Source organism: Phalaenopsis equestris, unplaced genomic scaffold (assembly GCF_001263595.1).
Source record: "Phalaenopsis equestris unplaced genomic scaffold, ASM126359v1 Scaffold000132, whole genome shotgun sequence".
NCBI classification, from domain to species: Eukaryota; Viridiplantae; Streptophyta; class Magnoliopsida; order Asparagales; family Orchidaceae; genus Phalaenopsis; species Phalaenopsis equestris.
Window position 1 is genome coordinate 1043761 of NW_018164574.1, and position 15037 is coordinate 1058797.

Below are 15037 nucleotides of genomic sequence, written 5' to 3' on the forward strand. Positions count from 1 at the left end.
AAGGGTTACTAGCTTTCCACGTTATGACGTCGACTGATGACGTCCAGTAAGCGGTGGTTGACGGAGGTGAGCGGTGGCTAACAACAGTTGTTAGCTGACAGAGGTCAGCGGTGATCGACGGTGTTCAACGGTGGTCGACGGTCGTTGTCGACGGTCAGTGGTGGTCGACGGCGATCGACGATGACGAGGATGATCTTGGACTTGAACTCCTTCTCAAAGCCTCAAGTTCTCTCTTAAGCCTCCTCCCCCTCATGTGAGGGGTGAGACTCTATTTATAGTGTTTTGAGTGCAATTAATGCAGGAATATGAACCATTTTGATCGGACGGCCCGGAGAGCTTCCCTTGATCAGATGACGTTTGATGGCCATTTGAGTGCCTTAACGATGTCGGAATTGAGCAATCTTGGGCTCGTCGGATTCGTCTTTTCGAGACGCTCGATTCGATTATAAATTCGCTAGATTCGACATCTGTTTAATCTTTCAAATGCCTCCGAAAATCCTCCAATACTGGTTTAATGATTTGATCCGAGCTTGATTTGACTCAGATTGGACTAACTTTTATATCATTAGGTCCGTCTCATCGAGCCGATCAGTTTGACTATAAGTTTGCTGAAATCGGAGTTCTGGATGACTCTTAATTGAAGTTTGAATGTTCCTTATTCAAAAACTGCATCGAGATTTGTGTTGGCTGACAAAAACTTGTTAGTGACGTATCAATATTTATGATATTATTTATTTTTATTGTAATTAGAGGTATTTTTGTCTTTTACCTCTGTTTACTCGTATATCCTAGTCATCTTCTATAAAAGTGACTTGGCTTCATGCGAGGTGATTATGGCGAGGAAAGTTGAGTTGTAAGCCCAAGTCATTTTTCTTTCTCCCATCTGAAACTAGTAAAATCTCTGTTTCCGTTGACGTATGTGAATCAATTCAACGTTGAATAATGTAAATCCTTGTGTTTGATTGTTGTTGTGTGAATTTATACTTTTCTGCATTGATTTTGCATAACAATTGGTATTAAAGCTTCGAGTTTGTGACCAAAATGCAGTTCGACTTTGACAATAGAAAATATGGCAGTGCTAGAGTTTTTTGAGACTGCTGCAGTTCCGGAGGCACAGGAGGCTGCTCCGGCGACGGCCCGGCGGAATGCGGCAGTCCCGGCAGTGGTCCGGGGAAAGGCTCCGGCGGCGGTGGTCCGTAGGCAGAAGTTTTCAGTGGATTGATTAAGGGGATTTCTGTAAAATAGTAATAATAATAATAATGACAATTGGTATTAAGAGGGTTCCTTTTCCTTTTCCAGCTTCACGTGGAGGAGATTTCGTCACACCAAAAGAAGGAAAGATCTCTTAAAAACTGGCAAAAAGAAATTGGAAGGAATTCCAAGAGGAAAATTTCCTTGTAAAAGAAAGAGGAAGTTTCTTTAAAAGAAAGTAAATTTCCGGGAAAGAATAGTAAAGGAATTTCAGTGGAAAAATATTTTTAAATAAAAGGAAAAAAAATTCAGGTAATTTTTTTATTGTTCGTTTGGTTTTTTTTTTCTTTTTTTTTTTTTCAGGTATCTTATTAGAAGAGTTTTTTAAGGAAAGAGATTTTAGTAGTGACAGACATAAATGATAGCATGATGTCAGGTTTTTTAACATCCATTATGATGGTGGAAAAGTCGACTCATTGGTTGGTTACGCATCCTGTCAAAATTGATGTGACAAAATTTGATGACAAAGGGAACTTTTGTGTGTGGTGATGTGAGGTGATTCATGCATTATGTTCTCTGAATTTGGAAGATGTTCTCGATGGCGAGGAATGACTTGAAGAAATGTCAAAGAGAGATTTGTTGAAGATGAACATGAGTGGATGTGATTTGATCCGAAATTGCTCAACTCAAGTGATAAAATATGGAGTGATGATGAAGACTCATGCTGGAAAATTGTGAAGGATGCTAGAGAACAAATATCTCACGAAAAGCATGGAGAACTGTCTCCATATGAAACGTCGCTTCTATAGATTTTACATAAGATGGGGGGTTACTATTGATGAGCATTTGAATGACTTCACAAAACTGTTAGCAAATCGGTTAAATTTGGATGAGGAGGTTTGTCATGAAGACAATGCACTTCTTTTATTGGATTCACTCCCGAATGAGTACGAAAACTTTACTATGACACTCATTCATAGGAATGTTATCTTATACTATCGCGAAGTGACTACGAAACTATTGAATCACGAGTTCCGTCGAAAGGACAATGAGTCTGCAAAGATGAAATCAGGTGAGACACTTGCACTCCAACATGATAGGTCTGAGAAGAAGAAGAAGAATATGACAAAGAAAACTGGCAGCACGACCCTTCTCGAAAGCAGAACAACTCTCGTGGGCCTACTCTTGGGAAAAATTAATGTGCTTATTGTTTAGAGATTGATCATTAAAAGAAAGTTTGTTTGAAGCTGAAGGAGAAAAGAAAAGAAGGTGCATCCGAGGTGAAAGCCAATTTCATTGTGGAAAGATATGAATAGGTGTATTAAGATGTATCATTATATGCAGTTTCTCACAATTTATCTATAGATAATTTGTGCTAGATTCTGGACACAAGGGACACCTATCACATTTGTCCTCATCAATGATGGTTTGTACATATAAGGAGTTGGATAACGGTGCAATAACTATAGGCAACATCAAACTTGTCGTACCATTGGTGTAGAGAGTACCTTTATCAGAATGCATGAGGGTAATGCAAGGAAGCTAACTGATGTTAAACATGTTCCATATATCAGGAATAATTTGTTGTTAGTTGGGACTTTAGAGTCTAAGAGCTACAAGGTAGTTATTAAAGCAGGAATTCAGAGAATATGTCATAGAGTAATGATTTTTATGGAGGGAGTTCGTTATCACGGTCTTTATTATCTTCAATTTAATACAGTGACTAAACGGTTGTTGTTGCTGATAATTATTATGACGTCACCATGTTGTGGCATATGCAGCTAGCTCATCTTGGAGAGACTTCATTTCATGCTTTGGTGAAGAAAGGATTGATCAAAAGAGCAAACACCTACAAGCTAGATTTCTGTGAACATTGTGTAATTGACAAAAAAAGACACGAGTATCTGTTGGGAATGTCATCCACAGTATACAAGGTATTTTAGAGTATGTTCACACGGATGTTTGGGGCTCAACGAAGGCAACATCATTCAGCGGGCAGAGACATTTTATCTTTTTTATTAATTATTACTCAAAATATGTTTGGGTGTACACCATGAAGCACAAAAGCACGGTGCAAATATTTTCAAAACTTGGAAGAAGTTATCGAGACTCAAATAGGTAAAAAGTTCTGGTGTATCAAATCAGACAATGAGGGCTGAATGCACTTCAGATGTGTTCTTGCAAAAGTGAGAGAGAGTTGAGATAGAGCACCACTTTATTGTTCGAGAGACATTACAGTAGAACGAGGTGACAGTGAGGATGAATAAGAATTTGGTTGAAAAAGTTTGGTTTATGTTATCAAATGATGGGTTGGATAGAATAAATTTGGTCTAAGCCATAAAATATGTCCATCACTTGGTTAACCGTCTCCCTTCTATAGCTATTGGAAAGAAGACCCAATAGGAGATGTGGTCAGGGCGCTCTGCTGGAGATTATGAGCACATGAGAGTATTTGGGTTTTTAACTTACCACTATGTGTAGAATGATAAACTGGAACCACGAGCAAATAAAGAGATCTACATTGGCTTCAGGTGTGGATTCAAAGGCTTCAAGTTGAATGATTAGTTAGAAAGAAAGGTTGTCATTGGCATGAATGTTATATTTGATGAGGCAAGCTTGTTGAAAAATTACGACTCAAAACATGTTGAGAGTTTGACTGGGACCACAGATACACAACAGAAGTTGGAGTTTGAAGCAACTCCATTTCTTCCACAGAGTTTGTCCTCTGACTCAGATATCTGATTCAGTTGCAGCTCAGGAGGTATTTTTTTTATAGTGCTCAGAAGGAGGTGGAAAAACATGTTGATAATGAAACTAGTGTATTTTTTTTATAGTGCTCAAAAGGAGGTGGAAAAACATGTTGATAATGAAACTAGTGCTCAAGAATATATTACTAGGAGTAGGACTAGACAACCGAATGTCTCAAAATCAGCTTAGTTGAGGGATTACATTGTATTTGCATTTTCAACCACAAAGGCAGAAATTCTTTTATCACTGTAAATAAGCGGTGGAGAGTTCAGAATATGAACTTTGGAGAACAATAATGAATGAAGAGATGGAGTCTCCTTGAAAGATGCTACTTGGAGGGTTGTGAAACTTCTTCTAATTAGAGAAGCCATTAGGTGCAAATGGGTGTATGTAAAAAAGGAAAAATCTAATGGAGCTAATGTGTGGTATAAGGGAAGATTAATAGTAAAAGGTTTTGTGAAACAAGAAGGGATTGATTATGATGAAGTATTCTCCCAATGGTCAAGCATCCCTGGATGTGTGCTCACTTAGCACTTGTAGCATAGTACAATATGGACTTGTAATAGCTCGATGTGGAGACTACATTCCTATACAAAGAATTATAAGAGGAGATCTACATATTATTGCCGCCTAAATATGAAGCATCAAAAGACTTGGTTTATAAACTGGACTAGTCTTTGTATAACTGAACCAGATGAGGGGAAAGGAGTACACAAGGAGCCGTTATGATTATTGTGAATATTTTAATAAGTTAGCCAACGGTGAGTTCATTTACTTTCTAATGATATATTGATCGCATTTGCTAGTCAGACTGTGGTTGATAGGATGTAGAATCAACTGTCCCAACACATTGAAATAAATAAGTTGAGTGAAGCTCGTAAAATTCTTAGCATGAAAATTTGGAGGGACATAACAACCAGAAAGGTTCTGTGGTTGATAGGATGTAGAATCAACGGTCCCAACACATTGAAATAAATAAGTTGAGTGAGGCTCGTAAAATTCTTAGTATGAAAATTTGGAGGGACATAACAACCAGAAAGGTTTAGCTTTCATAAGAAACTTATGTTCAGAAGGTATTGAAGAAATTTCGGGTTGATGACTCGAGCAAGGCGGTGAGTCTACCATTGCATCTCACTTTCAGTTGAGCTTCAATTAGTGTCCTAAAGATGATCAGGAGAAGAGTGATATGTGATCAACTCCTTATACCGGTGTAGTGAATAGTCTGATGTATGTCATAATTTGTACTAGACCAGATATGTACAAGCAGTTGATGCTGTGAGAAGGTTCATGCCTGATCTAAGAAGGAGTCATTGACAATATTTGAAGAGTATTATGGGGTATCTTAAGGGTAAGATTAATGTTGGCTTTGTGTTTGAGAGGCAATCATCCAGTGCAAATTTGTGTGTAGACTACACTGACTCGGGCTATGCAAGTGATATTGATAGACGGAGATCTACGACTAACTATTTAGTCACATTGGCAGAAGGTCTAGTCAGTTGGAGGTCAATTCTTCAGTCTACTATTATTTTATCTACTATGAAGGTTGAGTACATGGTAGTTACAAAGGTGATGAAGGAAGCAATATGAATATAGAGCTTATTGGATGAATTGGGATTTGATTAGGAGTCTCTGACGATATTTTGTGACTCTCGGAGTGCAAAATTCTTGGCCAAAATTTAGTTCATCATGCTTGTACTAAGTACATTTGCTGTGAGATACCACTTTGTTCAGGACCTAATTGAAGAAGGCAAGTTCTATTGAAGAAGATAAATACAAAGGGGAATCCAGAGGACATGCTCATATACTACAAGTTCAGAAGTTAACATATTGTAGGAGTTTCATGAACATTCGAGTTCAAGAGTGAATGCCTAGGATGGTATTTTGAAGAACTATATGAGGTTTGATCCCTTCAGAAGGGGAGTACATAAGCAACCATCTTGGTGAAGCTGATTTGGAGTTTGAAGCTCATTTGGTCATCTCTAAATTATCTGGAAGTAAAAGATAAGATGAATATTGTTATATTTATGACATTATTTACTTTTATGGTAATTAGGGGGTTTTTTTTTTGTCTTTATTTACTTGTATGTCTTAGTCCTCCTCCATAAATGAAATTTAGGGTTCATGAGAGCTAATTATAATGAGGAAGAGTTGGGTTGTAATCCCAAGAGGTTGTTTTTCTCTCATCCGGTGCTAGTGAAATCTCCATCCCTCGGACATAGGCAAATCAATTCACACCAAACCACATAAATCTTTGTGTTTGATCGTTGTTGTGTGAATTTCTACGATTCCGCTTTTTTTTCTCATAACAAAATAGTCATTTTCAGGCATAGGTTGGTGGTGTGCGTATAAAAGTTAAGCTTAGGCATTAGATATGCAAATACATAAAAATTTGATGATATTTATGTAAAATCTTCCAATTTCTAATATCTAAATCTCTAATTTTTTTAGTTGTTTCTCACCAATGAACTTCTCTTGTTCTTTTCCATGAAAGAGCCAAGGAAGAGTGACATGGCCAGCATCTTTTGATGCTTGTTGGAAAAGTTAACATATATCTTATAACATTATAATATTGTACAATTTTAAAAAAAATATTTCTCAAGCTAAACATTTAAAGCCATATGAAAATACATTTTCCATTATTTAATACCAACTTTTCTTGTTTGTGAAAAGTCTAACATAAGAATTAGAATTGAAAAAAAAAATCAAAGTGAAATCAAGTTTAGAACTTTTTAGCATTGGTGTGCTAGAAGATTCGAGCTAGTAAAATAATGAATTATTATTTTAGTCTTATACTAAATTCCGACACACACTCAGATAAAATAAAACAATCAGTATAGATACCATAGTTTTTTACAAGAAAAAATCACAAGGTTTTTGCCCAATTAAATGATCTACTAAGAACTTGTGATTACAAGTACAACCTCTTGTCCCACGAGCAATAAATGGTTATAAAGTTTCTCAAGTTACAATTTTTGTGCATAGAAAAACTCTTTGCCTCACAGTAGGGAGTGGTCGCAGTGGAGAGTAATTGATGAAGGTTAGAGTACATCTTCTTTTTGGTCAGCACGACATTTGGGACTATGCATTACTTTGTAGGTTGCCTCGTGACTTCGCAGTGTCAGTTGTTGCTTCACATTCTACTTTGTCGCAAGGAGTTGGGGGCGGCTAACGGTGGTTAAGGGTGGCTTCTGAGTCGTGGTCGGCAACTGCAAGAGCAGGAAGCGTTCGTTGGATTGTCAGTGCAAGATATACTAGACTTCAACTCCCTTTTATCTAGGCTATGGTCTTCCTCTAGCTCAAGGTCTTGTCCCCTTCTCAAGAGGCGTCAAGTCTCTATTTATAGAGTCCATATTACAAATAAGGTGGGACTCTGGACCACTCTAATCGGGTGGCCTTAAGAGGCTACTACAATTGAATGATATTTTGTGGGCATTTAAATGTCTTAATAATATCAAAATTAAGTAATTTTGGGCTTGTTGGATTCAATTTGTCGAGATGTTCGATTCAACTACAAGGTTCTCAAATTTGAAATCCGTTTGATCTTTTAACTATGCATTGAAAGCTTTCAAAAAAGATTTAATGACTTAATCTTGGCTTGATTTGACTCAGTTAAGCCAATTTTATATCGTTGGGTCCGTCTCATCGAGTCGGTCAGTTTGACTATAATTTTAATGTAATTGTAATTCTAAATGGGTTTTAATCAAAATTTTAATGTTTTTTACTAAAAAAAATTTCCTGAGATTTTTGTATTGTCTCGATGAAAACTTGTTGAAGGCTTATCCATCATGAATTTAAAAAATATTTAATACGAGCAAGAAGAGTACAACCTCTTGTCCCACAAGCAATAAATAGTTATAAAGTTTCTCGAGTTACAATTTTTGTGCATAGAAGAACTCTTTGCCTCACAGTAGAGAGTGGTCGCAGTGGAAAGTAATTGTTGAAGGTTTCAGTGCATCTTCTTATGGTCAGCACGACATTTGGGACGATGCATTACTTTGTAGTTTGTCTCGTGGCTTTGCAGTGTCAATTGTTGCTTCACACTCTACTTTGTCACAAGGAGTTGGGGGTGGCTAACGGTGGTTGACGGTGGCTTGTGAGTCGTGATCGGCGGCGGCAAGAGCAAAAAGTGTTCGTTGGATCGTCAGTGCAAGATATACTAGACTTCAAATCCCTTTTATCTAGGCTCTGGTCTTCCTCTCACTCAAGATCTTGTCCCCTTCTCGAGTGGCCTTAAGAGTCTTACCTATTAAGGTAGGACTCTGGACCACTCTAATCGGGTGGCCTTAAGAGTCTACCTCAATTGAATGACATTTTGTGGGCATTTAAGTGTATTAATAATATCAGAATTAAGTAATTTTGGACTTGTTAGATTCATCTTGTCGAGACGTTTGATTCAAATATAAGGTTCTCAAATTTGAAATACGTTTGATCTTTTAATTATGCATTGAAAGCTTTCATAAAATGTTTCATGACTTAATCTGGGCTTGATTTGACTCAGTTAGGCCAATTTTGTATCGTTGGGTCTGTCTCATCGAGTCGGGCAGTGTGACTATAATTTTAATGAAATTGTAGCTTTGAATAATTTTTAATCAAATTTTGAATGTTTTTTTACTAAAAAAGTTTTCTTGAGATTTTTGTCTTGTCTCGATGAAAACTTGTTGAAGGCGTATCAATCATGAATTTAAAAAATATTTAATACGAGCAAGAATAACACATATATTTTTTGTAATTTTTGAAATTTAAGTGCTATATCAAAAAAAATATTAATATTTATATTTAGGGGTCAGCACAAAGTCCAACTATAGATTGACCAAAGCAAATATTCAAAGAGTGAAATATTTAAGGAAAAATTAGAGCTACTTCCAAATCTTTGATACCTAAAATATTCATGAGAGTTTAATTTAATGCCATCATGCATGCATAGTTCCTTTTGTCATTATATTTTATATTTATACCCCTATTTCATTATATTTTATATTGTTGATTAAAGTCAATTTGCTTTCATCATTATATATTATTTTTATTAAATCTTAATAGCGACCACTTTGTCTCATTTTCACATTAATCATCATTAATGATGATAATAATGATCGGCTTATCTCTAATTAGATTAAATGAACAATGTTAAAATATCATTTTTTTTTCTTACATTTTTAAAAAAATGAGGTCGTCAAACATATAATATTTATTTATAAATGGCGAAAATGACAAAAAAATTTTGTTTTAAAAAGCAAATACTATATTTAAGTTAATTAATATCTATAATAAATGATAAAAAGTAGGAATTTATGAAAAGGAAATTTACATAAATACTTCATAATTCTTATATATTTACATCTCTAATGCCTACACTTCATACTCACATTTATAATACTTTGGTGTGAAAAAATCTAAGCATGAAAATGCCTATTAAATGTTTTTAAAAATAGGTGATAGAAGTATTTTTAAAGGAAAAAAATATTGCATCAGGACGTAGAGTTACGTGCGGAGTCCAATGAAATCACGTCACGTGGAGGTGACAAAAAAAAAATCAGTCCGGTAACTCAAGAAAATGTCCCCCCCATATTATTATGTGTTATTCAGGTGTTATTGTGTTATAGGAATATTCTCGGTGTTATAATAACACAATATCACATCAATAACACTTAAATAACACACAATAACACCTGAATAACATAATATGAATATTCTCTTGTGCTACGGGGAAGATTTTATTTTATTTTTGTCACCGTCACGTGGCGTGTTTTCATTGGACTTAGGACATAACTCTATGCGCGGAGTCCTGATGTAATATTTTCTCATTTTTAAAGTGATTTTAATAAATATTAAAACTTTAGTGTTAGATATGTAAATGCATATATAGAAAATCGAGTGTAAATAGTTATGAAATGACAAATGGTGAAAATGAATTATGTGTGTCGGCAAATTAAATAATTTTTTTTTTTTTTGTTTTTTAGCCGTTAGGAACTATCAAATACGTGAAGATTCGCACATAACATTTGATTAAAAAAACAAAATGAGGTTTGACTTTCTTGTATAATTAATTAATGATTTTCTATCCTCATTTTGGCTTGAACGACTGAATTACCTTTTATTGCAAATTTATCATTAGTGTTTACATGATAACTTACTTTCTGTCTCATTTTAACTTATATGAACTATTAGCACACACATACATACATGCATATGTATATATATATACATGCGACGCGTACTTAGATCAATTGGCGGGGCATGGGGGCATCTGTTTGTCAGTTGTAAGTCCCATCTGGTCTTGGGTTCGATTCCACCCGGTGGAAGGTTTGGTACTCGAATTGTTAGACGCATTGGGGATGATCGGGGCTCGTATAATAGCCTTTGGTCATTCCTTTTAATATATATGATCACAATGAATCAACTATTTGGGTTGGTCAATTTTAGAGTTTTGGTGATTATTGAGGTTTACTAAACTAGTGATTATTAGGTTTTACTAAACTAATTTTCTAATATCATTGGCCGAGATGTTGAAATCCTCAAGTTCTTATGACTCATGCTTGGTTTAGTCCTAGAAACCAGTCTTGGATTATGAATGCATTAATATTTAGAGTTGACCCCATTTGTGTTAAGACATAAGGACCTTGGTTATTTTGCCTGTTTGAAAATGATTATTGTCAATTACCTTTTAAGCAGCTATTTTAAGCTTAATTGTAGGTTTAGATAACCCCAACAAGGCTTGGACTTATAGTTGACCCCATTTGTGTTAAGACATAAAGACCTTTGGTATTATGCCTTATTGAAAATTATTATTGTCAATTACCTTTTAAGCAGTTATTTTAAACTTAATTGTAGGTTTAGATAACCCCAACAAGGCTTGATTTTGTTACTCGAACTAAGAGATTATAGTTGAACTCTATTATTTTAAGCTTAATTGTAGGTTTAGATAATCGCAACAAGGCTTAAAACTTTTTTATCATTAAAAACTTCATACTAGCCTACTTTTTCAAGAGATTAATAATCTTGAAATATGTGTATATGACCTAGGATAGATGTTGCTCATGCATTCAAATTGGGTAATGAACCAATCATGGAGATTTTAGGGAATTTATATTTCCTTAAGGTAAGGCAATAAGACAACGTGTTTAAATCTCAAAGGAAATTCATCTAGTATATTTCGTTGATAGGGGTGTCATCCTTTGACTATAAGGCTTTATGAGCTAGTAAGTACAACCATGACATGCAACCTTCATTATATATATGATTCTATTTAATTGGGCTCAAAATGTTGGTCAAAATGATGACAAAATATCAAGTTGTGAAATGATGAGGATGAGATCTCAAGTTTTGAATGATATTGTATGAACCAATCAATGATGATATTAGACTCTAAGAACTCAAAATTGTATTAGGATTGCAGTCTCATTTTGTCTAAACTATCAAACTTTTACAAATACAATTTCATATTATCCTTAATGTTTAGTTTTTGAAGCATTATTATCTACAACGAGGGAAGCTCCATCATAGAGGAAGTACTACTTTTGTCCTAAATTATAACACAGAAGGATAGCCTATTTAATCGTTCGTTAGATAATTCTATGCATATATGGCATATCAATCTTCTTTTTATGACATTTTTATTTTCTAAAGAAGTTTCTTGAGCTGTGATAAAATGTTTGTTAATTTTTCAACTAAGTCATTTTCCTTCTGTAATAGATTGATGAGTATCTTTAATATATCTCATGTTAATGGAAGAACCATAAAAATTTTGGCGCTTATAAAAGTAGTGTCATTGTCGGACTAAAATGGTATACATTTTAGCCTCAAAATAATATTCTTAGACTCTTAAATTTAGCTTGTCTTAGTATCACAACCTCTATGCATATTGAAAAATTGTCAATGGCCAGTAAAATGAGCTTGTGCTTTTTTAAGAATTAAGTACCAATAGATTTTGCTATGTTTGTCCCTAAAATTTTGAAGAGACGTAATGACATTAACAAATGAAATGTGTTCAAAACCTAATTTGAGTGCTTCCATATATTCAACATTGAAGTCATTTATGTTCATCGAATGAGGAACCCTTGACTATGATGAAATGTTAATAATTTGAAGGTTTTGGGTGATAGTTAATTGGAAATGTCAAAGTTGAGTTGTAGTGGGAAATTAGCTCGGCCCTTAAATTATAAAGGAAGACATGATATTTGGAAATGAATATGAAATGTTAATAATTAAATAACTTTAGGTTTCAATCATTTGTAGAAGTTGAAAGATGATCAACATGAACTGACACAAGTTAGATGTTTGGTTTTAATGTTAGGAAAGTGCTTAAGTGACAAGAAATATAAATGTTAGAATGTAGGTAGACTGATAACATCAAACATCAAGAGCTAGTTGATGGATGTCTAAAATCTTTCATTAGTAAAATTTGGATGTTAGTTAATGGGAATATCAAAATATAAGCAATGATAGTCCATTAGCTCCATCATTCTCTAGAAAAAAATGGGAGTTCCAGTGATCAAGAAGATATGAATCATATATTAGTTGATAGCTAATAATAGACAACAAGTACAAAAAAAGTATAAGGTGATGATCGTTGAAGTTTGTAATTGAGTTAAGTTTTAGAATGTCTGATGGTTGACCTCATATAGTTTATAGGTTTAAAAAAGGAGCTGCATAATTTGGAATACTTCGTTGTTCGTTTATGTATATATTAGTGCTTAATTTATGTCTATTCATACTCGAGTTTGGATAAATTCGACATTCTTTGGTTAATTGCATCAAGACTGATAGTTTTCAATGATAGTTTTCAACGATCGTTGCTACTCCCGAAATCAATATTTTATAAATCGGACCGAACCTATCACTTTTACCGTGAACCAATCATTCAGCTAGTTCAGTGGAAACTCAAAATTATTTATGCTTAGAACTGAGATTGAATTATTCATAACTTAGGTTGAACCGACAAACCGGTTTAGTTTCTAAAGAACCAGTCGATATAAAAATTAACAACTTTTAGCCTTATAATTTTGATCAAGTTTTAATCTAATTTCCACTTTAACAATGAATATTTGATTTATCATTGGAAGAAGAAATGAAAAATCTTACATCATATGAAACACTTCCTTCTCAGACTTTGTTTAGAGGTGTGAAAGTAATCTAATAAGAAACGTTGTTGAGACTCGAATATTTTTGTGGATCGCTGGCTTTACACTTGTAGAGAAAATGTGAGAGAAATATACTCATGAAAGAGCTACCTATGGTGAAAAATAAGATTAGAGATTAAATATGAATAAATGATTATCGATTATCGAACTTTGACAGCCCAATTTGTTAACGTTTTGACTTTGTGCTTAATTGTTGTTGGCGATAAAGAATTCTGAGTCAAAATTAAAATTAGTCAATTTTCAAGTTATATTGTTGTTTCGTATTAAGAAAAAAATAATTCTGACAGTTTATTTAGACTTTATAATGTCTCTTTCTAATATTATCGACAACTGTAGCTACGCCAACCCTATCACAAACATATTTATTCCGTATTTTATTTTCAAGTATAAAGTCAATCATAAAACTAAACATTCTCATCGGTTGCCTGTATACCTGGAAATATGTTCTTAGAATTAAATATGTCATATGATGTAAGTTTTTCATTGCTTTCTCCAGTGCAAAGTCTAATTTAAATTGTCATAATGAAAATCCACTTTAAAATCTAATTTGTCACTTTTGAGATGAAAATTCAAATCAAAATCTAATTTTCATTGTCATAATTTCTATTTTGACATTTTTCTTTTTTTAAATGTTTATTTACATTTAGACATATACTTTTTTATGAACAATGATGTATATATTTTAGAGTAATACATTTTATTTATTTCAATATTTCATTGGATAATTTACTATTTAACAGCTATGTTATTTTGTTAAATGTTTGAAATTGTATATTAAATGTTGTAATAACTTGTGTGGTAATGTAAATATGAAATAAAGAATTTATTATTTTTTCTTATCTTACAGGTTTCGGTTTTGCGACAGTTCCAAACTTATCCGTAGGTAAAACCGACGTCTAGCCGATGGACATTTTTATCGATATCTAACGAACACACAACCAACGACATAAGTTGTGTCACACAAAAATAAGCTCGACATTTTTACAACAGTTAACCCGTCGGTTATAAAAAAAGACGCATAAATGACACTTAACCGACGATTTTACATGTGTAAAAAAATCAACGGGTGCGACATTTTTCTGGCAGTTAACTCGTTAGTTATAAAAAATGACGCATAAATGACATATAACTAACGGTTTTGCATGCGTCAAAAAACAAAATGGATGCGACACTTTTCCGATGTGTATGTCGTCGCTATTACCGACGAAAGAACCGTCGGTTATACGAACCGACGATTACCAAGGACTCGGTTTTTCTCAAATAAAAACTACGACATTGAATTGTTGGATAACCATCAGATTATTACTCGATTTTACAATTACCGATAATCATTTTACCTATGAGTTTAAAACCATTGATATATCGTCAATAATATTAAAATCAATGGTTTTTCTTATCATAACCGAAAGACTGTGACTGTCAGAAAATCCTAAATTCCTGTGGTGATATTTTTTATCACATCAAAAATATCATTATTTAACTTTAATGGTTTTTCTTATCATAACCGAAAGACTGTGACTATCAGAAAATCCTAAATTCCTGTGGTGATCTTTTTTATCACATCAAAAATATCATTATTTAACTTTTAAAAAGTGAAATGTACTTTTCATGCATGAATAACGTGTCATTTACATAAAAATAGTAGTTTACGTGAAATATATGTAAATACATAAGAATTACAGGGTATATATGTAACTTTTCCTTATTTTTGTTTTACTCCATGAAAAATACGCACATGAAGCAACATATTGGTTCATGTAATTATAATGCAGATTCAGTTTTTGCTGGTCAATAAACCAACCTGTCTTCCAAATAAAAATGAAAATCAATCTTTATGCAATGAACAAAACGGTTCGACTTGTCAAGATCTTCTGGTTTTTCTTATACATTTTTTGACATTTGGCAATTTACAGCATTTTCCAAGCTTGTTTTTTTAAGGAGACAAAAAGGAAGCAAGTTAT